At 46.0% G+C, this 18,890-nt stretch overlaps 1 protein-coding gene across 1 annotated transcript in view; it reads right to left on the bottom strand.

Annotated features, from left to right (window-relative positions):
- The window catches only part of LOC112394958 (uncharacterized), a 93,439-nt gene extending 74,978 nt beyond the window's left edge, over positions 1–18,461 (bottom strand). The window contains exon 1 of the transcript XR_003002267.1: positions 18,375–18,461. The gene's annotated coding sequence lies outside the window, so the exon portion shown is untranslated. The remainder of the gene's footprint in view (positions 1–18,374) is intronic.
- Between the last annotated feature and the right edge of the window lie 429 nt (positions 18,462–18,890).

The following is an 18,890-nucleotide window of genomic DNA, read 5'->3' on the forward strand; positions in this document are numbered from 1 at the left end:
CTTGTCACCTGAGCCCTGATGTAACACTGTTGGTATCCATCATGGAAATACTTCATTACAGAGACCATATTCGGTTCTCACCAAGTCCTGTTCTTTTCCCGTGACTGCATTCCAAGCTTCTCTTGCAATTAAGCTGGGGCCGCGTGACTAGTTCTGGTTTATAAGGGGCAATGATGTATGTGCAACTTCTGGGCCAAATCACTGAAAAGGGGCTGTGATTTCCCCATGCCCTTTGTTCCCTCTCCAGGGATGTGGGTGCTACATGTTCTAAAGGCATAGTAGATACAACTGACTCGGATTCCCAAGTCACTTATAGAGAGGAGCAGCCTTGGGGACAGACAGCTGACCCTGACTTGGTGAGAAATAAACCTTTGTAATAAGCTACTGAGATTTTCCCCTCAACGCAAGTTAGTCCAACCTAAGACAGAGTTCCTTTAGCTTTGCTTACTAGTCCACGCCTTCTAGGGCTCAGCCAAAAACTAGAAGCGAGGCCAGGGAACAGACACTGTAAACTCCTTCCCATCTCCACATCCTTCCCATTTTTCCCCTTAATACAATTCCTTCCTACTCTATGTAAATATCACCTACAGATAGTCCCAGGGGAACAGAGTCATAAGCCTACTCCTCAGGTGACCAGTCAGATTTTAAGTCTGGCAGGAGCTTGGTGGTGGTGGTGATGTATGGGGGAAGAGAGTATTTCTTTGTTACTGGGGGGATGCAGTGATAATAGTACAGCACTGACTATAAACCACTCCCCAGAATATAATGCTGCCAGGTAGACCTGAGAATTGTCTGTGTAGAGAGAATCACCTTTCCCGGGGGGTGACTATATGGCTTTCTTTTGGGGATAATCCTACAGGGATAAAAACGTGTTAGTTCCCCTCAATTTGCAGTAACGAGACAAGAAGGGGCACTGATATTTCTCATGCACCTAATTTCAACATCCTCCAATGGAAATGCCCTTAGAATGTTGCTGGGATCCTGGAACATGTGCATGGATCCTATTCTGGTTCTCCTCCTAGTTGCTGGGCAAAAAATATACCCAGTTTGGCAAATCTTTTGCTAGGTGGTCATACCAGTAGTAAAATGGTCTTCAGAATACAGACAGAAAGAATGCATGGCTCAACAGGCGAAATCTAAACTAAGGAAAATGCAGCTAGTTATGACCAAGTACCATGGCCCAGTAATGGTGGTAGGGCCAGGATAGATGTGTTGGAAGGGAGTATAGATTTGCCAGAGCTTGGGCTCACTATGGGTGGGCAAGTTCAACATTTCTGCAAAAGGTTGACAAACAGACCCGTCACAGTTGGGTCATATTTCTGCTCCATCCTTAGGTCAAGGAAGGTGGCAGCATCTATAAGACAGATAAACTTAAATTGCTGACAAGTTTGCCTTGGGAATATAAACTTTTCATCATATACAATACTTCACCTTTTAAAATCGTTTTCTTCCTTCCCTTCAAACAATTTTTGCATGTCCTTGTTATATCTCATCCTTACAACTATGTTATCTGGTAGATGTAGTAAAAATGAGGGGCAAAACAGGAACCGTTTACCTGGTCTCCAATAATGCCAGGTACTGTGTGTAGGACAAATGGATTCATTTAATCCTCGCCATTTTCTTGTGAGAAATGTCATCTTTGTTGTAAATCAAGAAACTACGACCCAGAGACGATAACTTTCCCACCGTCACATAGGTAGTAACAGCAGTACCCAGATTCCAAGCCAAGTATATATGAACTCAAAGCTCATCCTCTTTCCGTGGACGTTGTTGTATTTGTTAACCAGTATCATATAGCAAACCCACAGGGCAATGAGGCCCAGGAGCAGCTTCTGCTAATTCCCCCTGATGGCTAGTTCTGAGCTTTGTTTGGTAAACCGCAGTGCATAATAGGGCCTGACGGTGCAGGGCAAACCCCCGCCCACCTCCCACTGCTTCCCCACCCCCAACTCCACACACTCCCAGTACCTAAGCAAGCTCCAAGGTACAGAACAAAGATAATTTAAGAGCACTTACAAAAAACTGCATCCAGGACCCAACTTCTAAGATTTACCAGTGACGCCCTTCTATTATACTACTGTAGTGCAGAAAGAGTAAAATTAGGGAGTAAAGTTGCTCTACATTTTTTTTTTTTTTTTTTTTTTAGGCAGGCGGACTCCCAACCACCACGCCACCAAGGAAGCCCCTGCTCTACATTTTTAAGTTAAGTGTTTGTACCCTGAATATTTCCCAAGTTCATTTGAGACAGTTTATGAAATGAAGTACTATATGAAGTAAGATAATGAAAAAAAAAAAGACATTCAAAAATCACGTAAATAGGGGTTATCAAGCACTTGAGATGAGTTAATTATCACTGCTGAGCCTGAAATTTAGCTGTATTTCCTAGCAGGTAATGCATAACAAGGAAACATAGTTCTCATTATCTAATGATAATAATTTTTTAAATAATTAGTTTTAAAAAACTATGTGTGTGGGCTTCCCTGGCGGCGCAGTGGTTGAGAGTCCGCCTGCTGATGCAGGGGACACGGGTTCGTGCCCCGGTCTGGGAAGATCCCACATGCCGCGGAGCGGCTAGGCCCGTGAGCCACGGCCGCTGAGCCTGCATGTCCAGAGCCTGTGCTCCGCAACGGGAGAGGCCACAGCAGTGAGAGACCCGCGTAACGCAAAAAAAAAAAAAAAAAATGATAAATTTTCCATAGGACATCTGGGTTTTTTTGGTAGAAACAATCAAATAGTGTGTAAACAACAATTACATCTTTAAATTTCCAATTCTTATCCTCTCATTTTATTTTTCTGTTTAATTTCATTTGTTAGAACCTTAAGCACAATGTTGCCACTAATGGTGATTGATAATGGACATTCTTGCCTTTTTCCTTTAATCTATGATCTTTTATAATTAATTATAATATTTGCTGTAAATAGTAGATGCCATTATTAGGTTACGAGGCTACTTCTAATTTGCTGAGATCTTTTTTAAATCATGAATGCGCGTTGAGTTTCATTAAATCCTTTTCTCTGCATATATTAAGATGATCAATTTTTTCCCCACTTCATCATTGAAGAAAACAACTGTTGTAGCCAGGATAAATCATAGAGTATTAGATTATTAGAACTGGAAGCATCTTGAGATATCATCCAGTATTCTCAATGGGATTCCCTTGGCATCTGAGCCGGGGAAATCTTTACTGTTCGAGATTGTCCTACATATTACAGGAGGGCTAACAAGCCTGGTGTCCTATGCACTCTTTAAGTCATCTGGAAATCAAAAGCTGTCCCCACATATTTACAAACGTCCTCGAAGGTGCCCCTGCATCACTTTGACACCACAGGGACCCACAGCTGCCCAGGGACCTATAGGGACTGTCCTGAAACTGAGAGTTACCAAGTTCTCCATTCAGACTCGCTTTAGAACTATTTTGACTACCCTGCTCTGAAATCTCTGCTTCCGCGCCCCACCCCCAATCCTGGCTAAAGAGTTGTTGAATGATTCTGACCCCTTCTAATTTCCTTTTGTTCCTGCCCTAAGCAATCCTTTCAGGATCCCTATTTTCTCTGACTGTAAACCACTCTAAAGACCCATCTCTTTTCCCCACTCCTGCTGGCACTTCTCTGGAGAGTCACACCTGACCTGACACCAACCAGTCCCACCAGAGGTCTTTGGGAATACGGTGGACCTCCGCAGTAAGAGAGGAAAGAAGGTGACTTCGTGAGACTGAAGAAACCAATCTTCTGCTGCACTCTGCCCCTCTTCACTTGGCCATGGCCCTTCCAGTAAGAGAGGAGCCTCCAACAGCTCCAAGCTCCCTCCCCACCTTGGGCACACACCTGGGCTGCAAGGCACAGTGCCAGCAGATACCCAGGGAGGCTCTGCCCAGTCTTCTGCAAGCCTGACCTCTTGTGGGTGTTGGGGGAGCAGCCCGCAGCCTCCTGGGTCCTTGTCATATGTCCTTACTTTCTAAACCACTGCAGCAGGGGACAGGACGTGGAGGCTCTGGGCTGGAGTGTGTGTGTCTGTTTGGGGGATGGTGGTGGTGGCAGGGGTGGATGGACAAAGCTCCGTCCAGAGGACAGACTTCATTGACTTCCACTTGGAAGGGAAAGTCAAAGCAGCTAGTTCCATTCGGGATCTGAGAGTTTACCAGGAGCCTTGTGAAATCATTCTGTCCTCCCCAACCAAACCATCACATATACGTCAGAAGCATATCTTGGTCTTAATGCATTTTACTCCTGTCACTCAGACATTCAAAACATTTACTGAGTATCTGCTGTGCTCAAAGATAAATAAAGCAGTCCCCAAGTTCAAGTGCTTCCCAGTCAGGTGGGGAGAAACCCAGGAACATTTCAGGAGAGGGTGCCTGGTGTCCCAGCAGAGGTATGAACTAGAGTCTATGGGAGGGGGGCTCAGAAGGCTTCCCTGAGGGGAGTGACGCTTGTCCCTCTGTCTGAGGCTTGTTTCAGGGGTAGGCAGGCCAGTACAGCCATCCCAGCAGACATGTGCGTGGGCGGCACCCATTCTACAGCTCTCCCGTTCCCACCACTGCCTGCCCCTGAGGAAGCTTCTACTCCAGCCACACTGAGGCTCTAGACTCCACCCTTCAGTCAATAAGCAGGCGAGAAAAAGGAGGCAGGAGCAGCGTGACACAATCCCAGACACCTGCACCAGGGAAAGAAGAGGTGTGTGCAAATCTGGCTGGCCAGCTCAGCAATGGACAGCCAGCCAGAGATGGATTCTGAGTCCAATATGGGCTTCTTTGGGTTCTCAAAATATGTACATTTGAATCACAGATGCAAGCAACTGAAAGACATTTTAGAAATTATTATTCCAATACTTTCTCGATATAAAAGCTGCCATAACAATTTCCTAAGTTTCAACTGTTTGATTTTTTGATAGTCACGAAATGAATACTGATTGTTAATGAGGAAGAGTAAAAAACAGAATTCCTAAACCCCTTACTAATTTATATTTTGATGGACAGCGAAACACAGAGGGCATTCTTCTCCTGCCATTTGTTAGCTGTGTGATCCGATACAAGTCACTTAACCTCTCTAAGGCCTTTACTCATCTATAAAATGAGGATAAGGCTATATACCATGCATGACTGTGGTGAGGACAAAAACAACGTGCATTTAGCAGGTGCTTGATAAATGACAGCTAATATTATTATTCCTAGGAACTAGCGTGGAGATAGCTCCTGTGACTATCATTTCTAAGAATGATTTCTAAGCCAGAGCTGTAGTACAGACCAAACCTAGCAAGGATTACATTCCAGAGTAAATAAAAACGGGGATTCAGTTAACGAAATCTTGCTAGGTCAATAAGGCAGAGGGGAAAGTCACTATCAGTTTCCTTGTTATAGACCTGTCAGGAATCAATAAAGAGGATGTGGTACATATATACAATGGAATATTACTCAGTCATAAAAAAGAACGAAATAATGCCATTTGCAACAACATGGATGGACCTAGAGATTATTATACTAAGCGAAGTAAGTCAGAAAGAGAAAGACACATACTATATGGTATCACTTACATGTGGAATCTAAAATATGACACAAATGAACTTATCTACAAAACAGAAACAGACTCACAGACATAGAAAACAGACTTGTGGTTGCCAAGGGCAGGGCGGAGGTGGAGGGAAGGATTGAGAGTTTGGGGATTAGCAGATGCAAACAATTATATATAGGATAGATAAACAATAAGGTCCTATTGTATAGCACAGGGAACTATTTTCAATATCCTGTGATAAACCATAATGGAAAAGACTATGAAAAAGAATACTTATGTATAACTGAGTCACTTTACTGTACAGCAGAAATTAATGCAATATTGTAAGTCAAGGGACTTCCTTGTGGCGCAGTGGTTAAGAATCCGTCTGCCAACGCAGGGAACAGGGGTTCGATCCCTGGCCCGGGAAGATCCCACATGCCGCGGAGTAACTAGGCCCGTGCGCCACAACTACTGAACCCGTGTGCTGCAACTACTGAAGCCTTAACGTCTAGAGTCCACGCTCCGCAACAACAGAAGCCACCACAATGAAAAGCCCGCGCACCGCAATGAAAAGTAGCCCCCTCTCGCCGCAACTAGAGAAAGCCCACACGCAGCAATGAAGACCCAACGCAGCCAAAAAATAAATCAAAAGATTTTTAAAAAGCATTATAATCAACTATATGTCGATAAAATTTAAAAATTAAATAAAATTTTAAAAATAAAATAAAATTAGACCTGTCAGGAGACACATCAGGCAATGCTGCTCATCTAGACAACCATCCATCCATCCATCCATTCCAGGCAGGAAATGGCAATAAGAACACACAAATGCTATGAGTTCCTGGATGTCACAACCATGTCCTATCATGGAGGACATAAATAGGAAAGTCAACAAAAAAGAAATAGAGATGACCTAATAACAAATTTAAAATATTTATTTGGACTTATTAGCAATTTAAAATCTGTAAATAAAAATAATACCATTTTTTCCACCTAACAATGTAGCAAGTGTATTTAAAATAAGAATTCTTGGTGTTTATACGGGATCTGGAAACTAACACAACATTGTAAAGCAATTATATTCCAATAAAGATGCAAAAAATAAAAGTGATGCTGGGAATCCAGATTGTTGTAACCTTTCCAGTGGGCAGGGGGAAAGGGTGTGGGGGGCGGGGGGAGGTGTAGAGCAGGTGTCTCCTCCCCAACAATGCCTCTGTGGGCTGCCTGCTCCTGCCCCAAAGCAAATCTTCTCACCCCATAAAAAATGTGTATTCGCTTTGACCTCACTGCTTCATTTCTAGAAACTTATCCTTGCAAATAACAATGGCATGTGCAAAACATACAGCTATAAAGATGCTCTTCAGAGCTCTGTTTGTAATGTTTAAAAGCCGGAAACAATCTAAGTACCAGCAACGGAGGGGAGGCTTGGCTGAGGTAGCAACACATCACGGAAGCCAGTCCACTCGGGAGCTGGAGAGACTGCAGTGGGCTTCAAACCCCAGCTCTTCTACAAGCTCCCTGTGTGACCTTAGGCAAAATATTGCCTCCAAACCTGTCTTCTTCTCTATAAAAGGCAGACAGTAATAGTGTTTACCTCACAGATTTGTGGCGAGGAATAAATTAGATGATGCGTGCAAAGCTTAGCCCATAGGAAGCATTTTATAAATAGCTGCTATTATTAAATAAATTATGCTATAACCATATGATGAAATTCATTGCAAACATAAAAAAATGCCGTAGAAAACTTTCTAACATGCTGGGAAATGTTTATGGGCATTGTTAAGTGCAAGGAGCAGGACATATTACTGTATGATATCTGTTTTTGCTAAAAATATATTTTTTCAACAGAAATAGACTCACAGACAGAAGACAAACTTATGGCTACTAAAGAAGGGGGTAGGGATAAATTAGGAGTTCGGGATTAACAGATACTACTGTATATAAAATAGATAAACAACAAGGACCCACTGTATAGCACAGGGGACTATATTCAGTATCTTGTAATAACCTATAATGGAAAAGAATCTGAAAAAGTATATATATGGAAAGCTAAATCACTTTGCTGTACACCTGAAACTAACACAACATTGTAAATCAACTATACTTCAATTTTTAAAAGTTCTATTTTTTCAGAGGGAAAAAGAGTAAAATAATTTACATCAAAATGCTAACTGTAGTTATTTCTGAGTAATGGGATAGCAGAAGATTTTGTTTCCTTATTTGGGCTTTTCTACATTTGCCAATTTTTCCTCAAAAAGGAGGCAGAAGGAGGGTGTCATTGGGAACGTGAATGTGCTTGCTATTCATTTTTTGGTGATAAAGATGAACAAGAATTGTTTTTATCTGTAAAGACACTCTAGAAAATGGAGGTAGAGAATGGTGCCCTGCAAAATTCCCAGCAAGGTGTCCCTGCCCCATGCCCTTCCTAGGCAGAAATAGCCTAAGAAACTCCCTAACCTGGAGGTCAGCAGGTCCCCCAGCCTGTGAGCCCATCCTGAGGGGCCTCACCTGAGGCCGTGGGTGCCACTGACCACCTACCCCCAGTCCACTTACAGCAGGAAGGCAGGTAAAGAAGAGAGTGCGGGGGAGGGGCGGGGACTGGGAAACCAGCGGGGGAGGAGGGGAGGGACCAGGCCAGGGAGGCAGGGGCAATCTCACCCCTCACTTTACACGCCCCCCCTTCCCCTGGACCGGACCTTGCTATCCCCTTTGACCCAACTTGCACAGGGGCCCCCGTTTCCCCACTGTATAATGTTTTCACGTTTTTCTTGACCACGGGATCTCCCAGGGCAGAGCCAACTTGGCCCCAGTACCATAAGGGAAGGCCCAGGGTAAGTATGGCCATTTCCTGGCTAGGCCCCTTCCAGGTCAGGCCAGAGCAGGGCTGGAGGGGATAAAAGGGGAAAAAAAGCAAGCCTAGGAACACAGGCATAACCTTTCTGTTGGATCAAGGAAAGAGAAGGTGGGTTTGGAGCGACTCAGAAATCAATTCAACTGGCCTCCACTCCTTTCTGCAAATCTAACCCCCAAGTAAACAACGTGTTCCGAGAGCACAGAGATGCGGAACACCCTACACCCCCAATACGAATGGATACAGAAGTAGCCTTCAGGTTTCTGTTTTTAGGCTGGAAGCCACGGCAGATGGGGAGTCCCGCTCGGTCCCACGGGCTTTATCATTATCATTTAGCATCTGTGCTGCATGGCCACGTCCACAGCGCACCTTCCCATCACATGTCAAAGGTGTTTGTGGAACCGCAGTGGCTTCCCAGCTACCTGCGATGACTCTCCAGCTCTCCTGGGGCTTGGCACACTTTGGGATGGCTTTCTGAGGAGGTTTTCTGGAGGGTTAACCTTTGATTGGGGGTACCTAAACAACTGTGATTTGGGGTGATGCTCCTAGGGTAAGAAAAAGCTTCTCTGCCGTATCTTAAAATAAAAATGATAGTGATATTTGCTGACTTGCCAAAACCACAGGACTACTGGTGATGGATGGATGGGACTGTCAGAGAAAGACTTGAAGGCCCCCAGGAAAAGAGGTATTTTAACACAGCGAGGCCCAATTCTGTCAGATGGCAAAGCCCTGCTCTTAACTGCTCCAGTCTACCATCTTGGGAATAACTGTAGCTTGCAGACTGAGCTGGCTGCCACGTCCCAGGAGACCCCAACTGGAATGACTGCATCATACTCATGGCCTGGACCTTTTCAGTTTTGAAAACTTGAAAGGCCAAAGTATTTCTTTCTGTACCATCTGTAGGCAAGAACTTTGACTCCCACCTGCCTGATCATTGGCATTTCTTGATTTCTGGGGAAAAGTGGCAAGGAATGTTATTTGGGGATAAAGATGGAAAAAGGGAAGGCATTCTGAGCAGGGCTACATGGGGCTGGTGGCAGCCATTCCCTTGGTGTGAAAAGCCCTGTCATTCTTCCCCTGCTGCCCACCCACCTTCCCAGCATTGGCTGAGAACGCAAAGAGGGCATTACTGCATCCCACCCTTACCCCTGACTAACAAAAGATTTCTTCTGGGCTTCCCTGGTGGCGCAGTGGTTGAGAGTCTGCCTGACGATGCAGGGGACACGGGTTCGTGTCCCGGCTGGGCCCGTGAGCCATGGCCGCTGAGCCTGCGTGTCTGGAGCCTGTGCCCCGCAACGGGAGAGGGCACAACAGTGAGAGGCCCGCGTACTGCAAAAAAAAGATTTCTTCCCCTCGGTGGGAGCTGTGTCTTTTGTTCCTGAGAGCTTAAGGCATTTTGGAATGCCCAACGGCAATGACAGAACTCTGAATAGCCCTACCTGGGACACTTTAGGAGTGAGTCATAAGCTGTGTTTGCCTAATTGAGTTAGGACCTGTCAGTCATCAGTTATGTTATAAATACACTGAGAGCTAGAAACTCTTCTCAGATAGGAAAATAATGGGCTATGCAAAGTGGATCTGGGGCTTGGAGATGGAATAGGTAAAAAGAGGAGGTAGGCAAACCAGCAGATGCCTGCGTGACCTCCAAGGAGGCAGACAGACCTACCCATCACCACAAGTCTCTCTCTCTCTCTCTCTCTCTCTCTCTCTCTTTCTCGTGCACCAAGGTGAGTGCAGGATTCATACATGAACAGGGACCTGTTCTTGGGCATGTTTGAGTCAAGGTCTTGGCAGATATGAATGGCAGGAATTTCCCATCATCCTCCCTTCCTCTTGTCAACTGCTGGAACTGTCTGAGCTGGAAGGCAGGCTGACAAGGTTAAGGGGAGAGAAGATCTGATATGCTATCATGCTTCTCAGGTCCGTGAGAGGCAGGCTTGTGTGGAGCGGGTCCATGGCCTCCCTCTGCTCCCCTCCCCAAATAACCCTCCAATGTGCCAATCAGAGACAAAGATAAGAAGCTAACTCTCAGTCCTCCTCCCAGAGCCTACACCTCAAGACAATTACTTATGGGAGCTCTGCAGTGTCTATCAACCCGCCTCAAGCCTGGGGCCTCCTTTCCACGTGGTGCTGCCATGGAAGCTGCCACAGAAGCGTGGACTGCATTCTGCAGGGGACGGGAGGTAGCTCTTACACATACCTGTGCATCATCTTGGTCACCATCACTTGACAATGACAGCCATTGAAAGTTCAGGCCATGTCCACCGCTGAAACCGCCGGCTATGAGACAGATATGTAATCTGTGGACGGGGGTCCACACTCCCACTGCAGGTCACCTAGACCAGGGCTATTCAAAGTGCGTATCAGGACTAAGCTGCACATTTTTTGTCACTGGTCCATAGTGAGGTAAGTACAGAAACCGAGAGCATTTGAAACCTTTATAGCAATCTGGCAGAGTAATTTAATGTGTTTATTCTAATAATTTAAAAGGGACTTGTATTTTTACCTGTTTCAGTTTCCCAGAAATGTATTCTAAAGAATACATTTTTTTAGAAAGATATATATTGTATTAAAATATCATTCTGCGAGAAATTATCAAAGAAAAACCCTGTTCCTTCATCACAGATAGTCTGAGGAGCACGGATCTAGTTGCATCCACTGCTGCATCGAAATACGGTATGGCATCGAAAACTCCCGGCTGCTAATTACTTGATCTTTCATAGGAATTCTGAAAGTGAGCGAGAGTGAGAGCCTGAGAGAGGGAGACAGGAGACAGCGGAAGGAGAGGGGTAGGCTGGAGGACGGAGAGAAAGTGCGTCCTTGCGGGGCAGCTGGTGCCACCTGAAACATGAAAGTCTGCGCTCCAATAAACGGATGGGATAAATCCCGTCCTTTCTGGCTCTCTTTCCTGAGACGATGGCTGTGGAGCGAGTCAGAAGGAAGGCAGTACACCACAGACGTGGCCTCTCTGGGGGGCTGACCCCGGAAGCCCAGGGCAAGGGGATGCAACGCCGTCAGGATGCAGGCGTCCTAAGCAGCAGCGCTCTCCTGGCCCGGCATGGCTGCCCCAAGGCCCTGTGGACTCTGTCTGCCTGTCTGGAGGTCCTCACCTCTACAGAGTACAGGGTGACCAGAACCCCAGCCCTCCCTATTATTTGAGTTGAGCAAAACTTCCTGAAGGAATTTTTCAGCTCAGGCAGGATACCCAGGGATTAAGAACAAAAGCATACAGTCAAACATCCTTGAGCCCGAGTTCTGGCTCCTCTGCTCCCTGCCTATGTGACATCCAGCACACAAGTACTGAGGCCTCGGTGTCTGCATCTACAGCATGGACACAGCAATACCTAATATTTGTTGACGGTTACACTATATGCTAGATATTGGCTATTGGCTTTACCTGGAATATCTCAAAATCACCCTATGAGATAGATATGTTTATTCCCATTTTCCAGGTGAGCCAACTGAGGCTTAGAGAGGTTAAGAACTTGGTGATTTCACACAGTGAGTCAAAGTCAGGACTCAGTCATCTGCACTCTTCTTCTCAGAGTTACTGTGTTTAATCATTATGGGATACTCAAATCACAGGACTGCTATAAAGATAAACAGTGCATTTATCACAGTGCCTTTCTAAATATGAATTGCTACTGCTTTTGGCATTATTTTCCCAGGGATATCCCAGGGCCTTTGAATGTCCCCTGGCTTCAAGGCTACAACGTAGGGCAGCAAAAGCTTGGCAAGCTCCAGAAGGAGCCAAGCCAGGGTTTCCTTGGCAGGTGGCCCAGCCTGCACATCCTTTAATAGTCCAGGGTCTTCTATAAATATGCCAACAGCAAATCAAAGGCTCTGAAGCAAATCACAAAAGTCACTCAATTTCAGGCTCTAAAGCATGTTCAGTCTTGCACCTTTCACATCAGCTAAAAACTTCTTCCAAGCTCCCAGCTCCTGGATCCCTCTATCTCATCTTTCTAAATGCTGAGCCCCTCTCTGCAGAATACTCTAGATAGCAACTATTAAAAGAAGGGTGCAGGGCCAAAGCACAGGGAAGACATTTGGTGAGGTTGCCTGACTCTCTGTAAATATTATGCCACTTGATGAGTCCGTGTTGGTGCCAGGACCCCCCACCCCCACCCCAAGTTTCCCAAGGAGGAATTTTAGTGCAGGATGAGGATAAAGCTGAATTCTATCTGATTCTATCCCAGACATGCCCTTGAAAACCTCAGACCCCTGCTAATGGGTACCTTCCGTTGAGGGTTGGCACTGTGCCAGGCTAGGTGTCCTTGGTTATCTTTCATCTGTGCACCACACAGCAGTGTAGGGATTAGTGTTCTCATTTTACAGATATGGAAACTGAGGCTAGAACAGGTAAGTAGCTGGCCTGAGTGATACAGCCAATAAGTGGAGAGCCCAGCTCTGCTTAGCACTAGTATCTGAGCTCTTCCCCTCCAGGAGGCCCTGTGTGTTCTCCCTCTGGGACGGGACCCTGGGTCTCTACTAGGTCTTAGTTGGCTCTCCTCCTTCCCTCTTCCCTGAGCTCTAGGGAGGGCTGCTCCACTACCAGCACACCAAATGGTCCCTCATGAATTCTTGCCTCTACACTGCCCCACCGGTGGTGGATGTGTACTCTCTTTACCTGGCTCTCTTTGCGTCTCACTTGTTTTATTTCCAAGCTGGTGATGTGGAGAGGAAGAGATCATCTCCTTTATTGGGCTGATGGAGGGTGATTGGAGCCCCTGCATATCAGTGCTTAACCGCCTCCTGGTTTACAGGAGGGACTCATGTCAGAGCCCCTACTGGAGGCCCGCCAGCATAGCTTTGTTCCAGGCTCACAGGTTTCTGGAAACACAGAGTAGAAAAATGTCATGGCCCTTGGCCCCCAAGGGGCAGTGATGGGTATTGTCAGAGACACAGTCTAAGCCCCTGGGTAACTGTGTCCCATGGGGATGATGGCACAGTGCCCAAGTGTCACCATATGAGAATCCCACTAGGTGCTTGCTTGTTAAAACACAGACTCTAACTCACAACACAGTCTGTGACAGACGCCAGGAATATTCCTAGGTTCCTGGTGATTCTGATGTTTACAGAAATTGTACAATCTTTGACTTAGAGCGTGGGTTTTGGATCAGAACCATTTGGATTCAAATCCCAACTCCGGGCAGGTTGACTAACTTCCTTGAGCTTCAGTCCTCTTCCCATTGTGAAATAATAATAATAGCATCTCCTAAGACACCGGGAAGAGACGGAGAGAACGTAATTTAGTTTGTGGCAGCCAAAGAACTCTTCAAAGTTGCCCTGCTTAAGAGTCCTTCCATCCAAAATTTGAGAGGTGGTAAGTATTCAAGAAATAACTTGGACTTGCTCTTGTAAGCCAGGCAAAATTGAGAAAACCTACTGATGAGATCATCACAGGTGAAGGAGAGTGATTAGAACCACGCTCTCCCTAATTCTAAGCAATCAATCAACACATCTGTAGTGAGCATCTGCTGGGGTTCAACATCACAGAGCAAGCAAGTTCTTACTGATAGCAACTCAAATTTAAGTTAAGGAGATGAGGCAAAAACATACAAGTTTAAGTCAAATAAAAAGTTACTAAATGAATAAGACAATCATCCAAAGATGCCCCGTGTTCATTAATTCACTCAGCATGTATATTCATTCATTGCCTCTGGTGCACCACGGACTGGACTGGAAACCAAAGATACAAGGTTGAATACTATGGTCCTTCCCTCAAGGTACTGAAAGTCTAGAGAAGGAGACTGATGAACAAATCAATGCTCCTGACTAATTCGGTCTCTTCTGGCTCTGAGTATTGAGAAAGGCTAAGTTTCACGGTATCTGAAATACTTCCTTCGGGGCCTGGGAGATCAGCTCTCATCAGCAGGAAGGTAGTCACGGTCTGGTGACCCACCTCAGAGCTTCAGACCCAACGTCTAGAGACAAATATACTACGCAGACCATTATCAGAGTAATGACGGCAGGCAGTTTTGAAACTCTTGTCTAAAGGTAGCTGTGAAGCATTAAAACAGGAGTAAATCATTTCAAAATGGTTAATCACAGTCCAAGAGAAAGGGAAATACAGAGACCTCCCAGCCCACCTTTAATAACCCCAATGGCGTGAGGAGGCGCAAACAAAACTAGAGATGAGGGAATCCAACCATGGCCACACTTCCTGCAAAGCTCACCGCTTGGTTCCTTGAGGGGAGGAATAGCACCTGTTTGTTTACCACTATGTAGCCGGCACCTATCAGAGTGGATACACATTAGGGATCTAATAAACATGTACTGGATGAATGAATGAATGAACAATGAAACTGTCCAGATCTGGGAAAGCAAAGTGGCCAGTATGCAGCCAACTATAAGACCAGTAGATTCGTAGCGGACAGCTCTCTTTAGAGTCCAAGCTTCTCTGAGCTCTAGACCTGTGTATCCAACTGTCTATTTGTCAGCTCCTCTGCAATGTCTCCAAGTCACCTCAATCTCCGAAGGGATGAACTTGTGACCTTCCCTTGCTCATGCTTTCCTGCAGCTCCATAGCTCAGTGAATGCCACCACTCTCTGTCTAGTTATACAAACCAGAAACTAAGGACACATCACTTCACAGCCCTCTCCTTATCACCAATCCATCCCTCAGTGCTATCTATTTCCTTCCTAAAATTCCCTCAAACACATCCCCTGCCATTTCTCTAATCCAAGCTAGCATCTTTCTCCTGGGCTCGTACAGTTGCCTCCTGGCTCATCCGTCCATGTCTCTGCTCCCTAGCATCTCTCCACCTTGCTGCTCCCTCCACCCTCAACAGCCTTTCTTCCCACGTGCTCATCATTAATACTTTCTCATCCAGTAGATCTCAGAGACACGTGTCCTCTCCTTCTGGACTATGCCATGAACTCTAACATACTTCTCTCCCATGACATGCGTCACAGTTGCAATTTTACAGTCTACTGTCCAGAGGCCAGTGGGCGGCTCCTGACCCAGAGTGGCCGAGTATATATTTTATATTCATGCGCCTGGCAACAGGCAGGATGGTAGAAGGGAGACAGTTCCCAGAGTAGGCACTCAGTTTAGGCCAAAGTCTTTTTCGAACAGAGGGAGAGAGAAAACAGTCATTTCGTGCTGCCAACAGTTTTGAAGGTTAAGAAAGGAGCAGGCCCCTGGCCCCTGGTCTGCTTGGCTTAGGGCAGGTGGTCGGCCCCATAGATGAGAAAAGCGGGCTCAGGGGAGACAAGAGGAGGGTGGGGCTGGTGCACACAGAAAAGGACGGCCACCTGAAAGGCAGCTCCAGCTGATTTTTGCCCGGTGGGAACACCTGTACACAGGTCTTATTTTATTTTTCCAAGAGAAGTCTGAAATCAAAATTTTATGTGAAGTCTCTTGATTTTTAAATGCTGGCAACTAATTTAGAAAAACAATTCCAGAGCCGAACAAAACATATCTGTGTTCTGGGTTTTGCAGGCAGACTCCGGCTTGCCACCTGTGTGTTAGAGGAGCTCTGTTCTCCCTGCCCCAGCCCGACACAGCCTCAGAATTCATTCCTCCGCCATCCTCCAATGACTTCCGGTGAACCAGACCAGCGCCGGCTGCTGGTGAGCACGGCATTAAGCTCCTTCATTTTGTCCTCTGTGGATTCTCCCCACTTGTCTCTCCCTTCCTCTCCCTGATCCTCCCCCACAAATGACACTCAACTCAGTTCTCAAAGATCAGGCTGGCAGAAGTGAGCCCCCTTGCACCATGAAATTGATATCCGTAAATACCACCACCCGGCCATCCTCTAAACACAGTTGTAAGGGTACTACTGCTTAGAACAGGGGAGGGCGGGAGCCCAGAGGTGCCCACTTCAGAAAGTGGGAGTTAACAGCAAAAGAAAAATGGGTGAGGCTCCAAACTGCCTGACATTTGTATGTCCTTCAGGCACCTCTCGATTTGCCCCCTCTATGCATTCTAAGGCCCCTCCCTTGTCCTCCTCTCCTCCCCATCTCCCAGGATGGCACCCCCTGTTGCCAAATCGGACTCTTTTTTTCCATTATAGCTTATTACAAGATACTGAATATAGTTCTGGGTGCTACACAGTAAATCCTTGTTGTTTCTTTTATATATAGTAGTGTGTACCTGTTAACCCCAAACTCCTAACTTATCCCTTCCCCTGCTTTTTCTTAGGTAACCTTAAATTTGTTTTCTATGTCTGTGAGTCTGTTTCTGTTTTGTAAATAAGTTCATTTGTACTATTTTTTAGATTCCACATATAAGTGATATCATATAATATTTGTCTTTCTCTGACTTACTTCCCTTAGTATGCTAATCTCTAGGTCTATCCATGTTGCTGCAAATGGCATTATTTCATTCTTTTTCATGGCTGAGTAATATTCCATGGTAGATATATATCACATCTTCTTTATCCTTTCATCTGTTGATGGACACTTAGGTTGCTTCCATGTCTTGGCTATTGTAAATAATGTCCCTATGAACATTGGGGGTACATGTATCTTTTCAAATTTGAGCTTTCATCTTTTTTGGATATATGCCCAGGAGTGGGATTGCTGGATCATATGGTAACTCTAGTTTTAGTTTTTTAAGTAACCTCCATACTGTTCTCCATAGTGGCTGTACCAGTTTACATTCCCACCAACAGTGTAGGAGGGTTCCCTTTTCTCCACACCCTCTCCAGCATTTATTTGTAGATTTTTTTGATGATGGCCATTCTGACTGGTATGAGGTGATACCTCATTGTTGTTCTGATTTGCATTCTCTAATAATTAGTGATGCTGAGCATCTTTCCATGTGCCTGTTGGCCATCTGTATGTCTTCTTTGGAGAAATGTCTGTTTATGTCTTCTGCCCATTTTTTTGATTGGGTTGTTTGCCTTTTACTTTTGAGTTGTATGAGAAACCTGACTCTTTTGACAAGCCACACTGAAACAGTCACTCAATCACCAAGTCCATGGATTCTATCCTCAGGATCTCCCAAATCCATCTCCTTTTCTCCATCCTCCCACCCAGAGCCATAGTTCAGGCCACAGTACATTCACCTAGACGACTGCTATCATCTTGCAGACGGTCTCACTTCCTCCAGTCTTCCCACCAAATAATCCCCCACGACGCTGTCTGAACAGTCTTCTAAAAACAGAAATCTGATCACAACACTCTGCTCAAAACCCTCCAGTCACTCCCCATCATCTTCCAAAATGTAATCCAGACTGCTTAGCATAGCCTGGCCCCATCCTGCCCCAGGGGTCTCACTTCAGGCCCATCCCCAGGTGCCCCCCACACTGCAGCCTTACAGGACTGCCGGCATTTCCTCAGAGCACACCCAAGCTCTCTCTTGCCTCCACATCATCACACCTGCTATTCCAGCTGCCTCCAAAGTCCTTTCCCTCCCCTCCTTGTCGGCATGATAATGCCTATTTGTCATTCCACACTCAGTCAAGGTGTCTGAATCTGCAGGAAGTCTTTCCTAACTCCCGACCCCCATCCACCTTTCCCTGCTTCCTTCTTTACAGGGTGACTTTGGATACTGTCATCAGATTACTTATCCCACGATCCTGCAACACTCTCTTTGTGCATCTCCCATTACAGGCTATGAGGGACTCTAAGGCAGGGAGCGTATCTCAGGCACACGCTGGAAGCTCAGTGCCTAGCACAGAGCAGGCATTTACTGTAGGTGTGCAGAATAATTGAAACATTCCAGCTTCTGCGTTGTGCCTGGGGCCGGCTGATCCCAGACAGCCCCTCTCCCAGCACACACGGCTTATGTTTAGCGTTAGCAGTTTATCTCCGGGGGAAATGTGGTGCCAGCTGTGGTCACCTGTTTGATTGCTCTCTGAGCTCTGCCTTTAACTGGAAGTTAATTTGGATTACTTAAGCTTTCCTTGCCCAGCGGAGAAACTCCGGCTGGGTAAATCCAAAGCTGCTGGCAATTCTACTTTTTTCTGTTTAATCTCTTTCTCTCATGCGCCAACTCCAATTTTGTGCTTTCTGGCTTCCTCTCCCTCTCAATGCACGTTTTAAGTCTGCCATCTGTGACCTTTTGCAGATGGTGACTCACCTTGGGTCTTCACCTTCCGACTTGCTCATCCCAGGGAAACTGAGGCCAGTCTTGCCAAGGGAGTCAGCCATATCACTTGGGAGCTCTGGAGCAGCTCTGAGAATGAAAACCAGAAGTGAGATTCCTGAACCCCAGTCTGCTCCCCTCTGAGCCCCAGACCATGCCTCGATGCTGAGGAAGGTCGGGGATCTTAAACACCAGCTCTTCAGCCAGAAGTTCTGACCATCAGCAAAGAGGGCACAGAGAATGGTAAGGAAGGCAGATGAGCACGGAACCTGGCTCTCACCAAGCCGCATTTTTGGTAAGATCGTGTCCTCCCCCACCTGCAGTGTCCTAATGGTTTATGCCTAACTGGGAATGCTTCCGCTTCCCAGCTGACCCAAGAACCCTGATTATGCCCAGCTGTCTCATCCTTAAGGCTTTCTTTTCCCTGATCCCCCTCCCGTACCCCCATCAGCCTCCTGTCCTATTTTCTTGACAAGAGTCCATTCATACCTCACACAGGCTCCAAAAGCA

The sequence above is a fragment of the Neophocaena asiaeorientalis genome, unplaced genomic scaffold, assembly GCF_003031525.2.
Source record: "Neophocaena asiaeorientalis asiaeorientalis breed wild unplaced genomic scaffold, Neophocaena_asiaeorientalis_V1.1 scaffold364, whole genome shotgun sequence".
Lineage (NCBI taxonomy): Eukaryota > Metazoa > Chordata > Mammalia > Artiodactyla > Phocoenidae > Neophocaena > Neophocaena asiaeorientalis.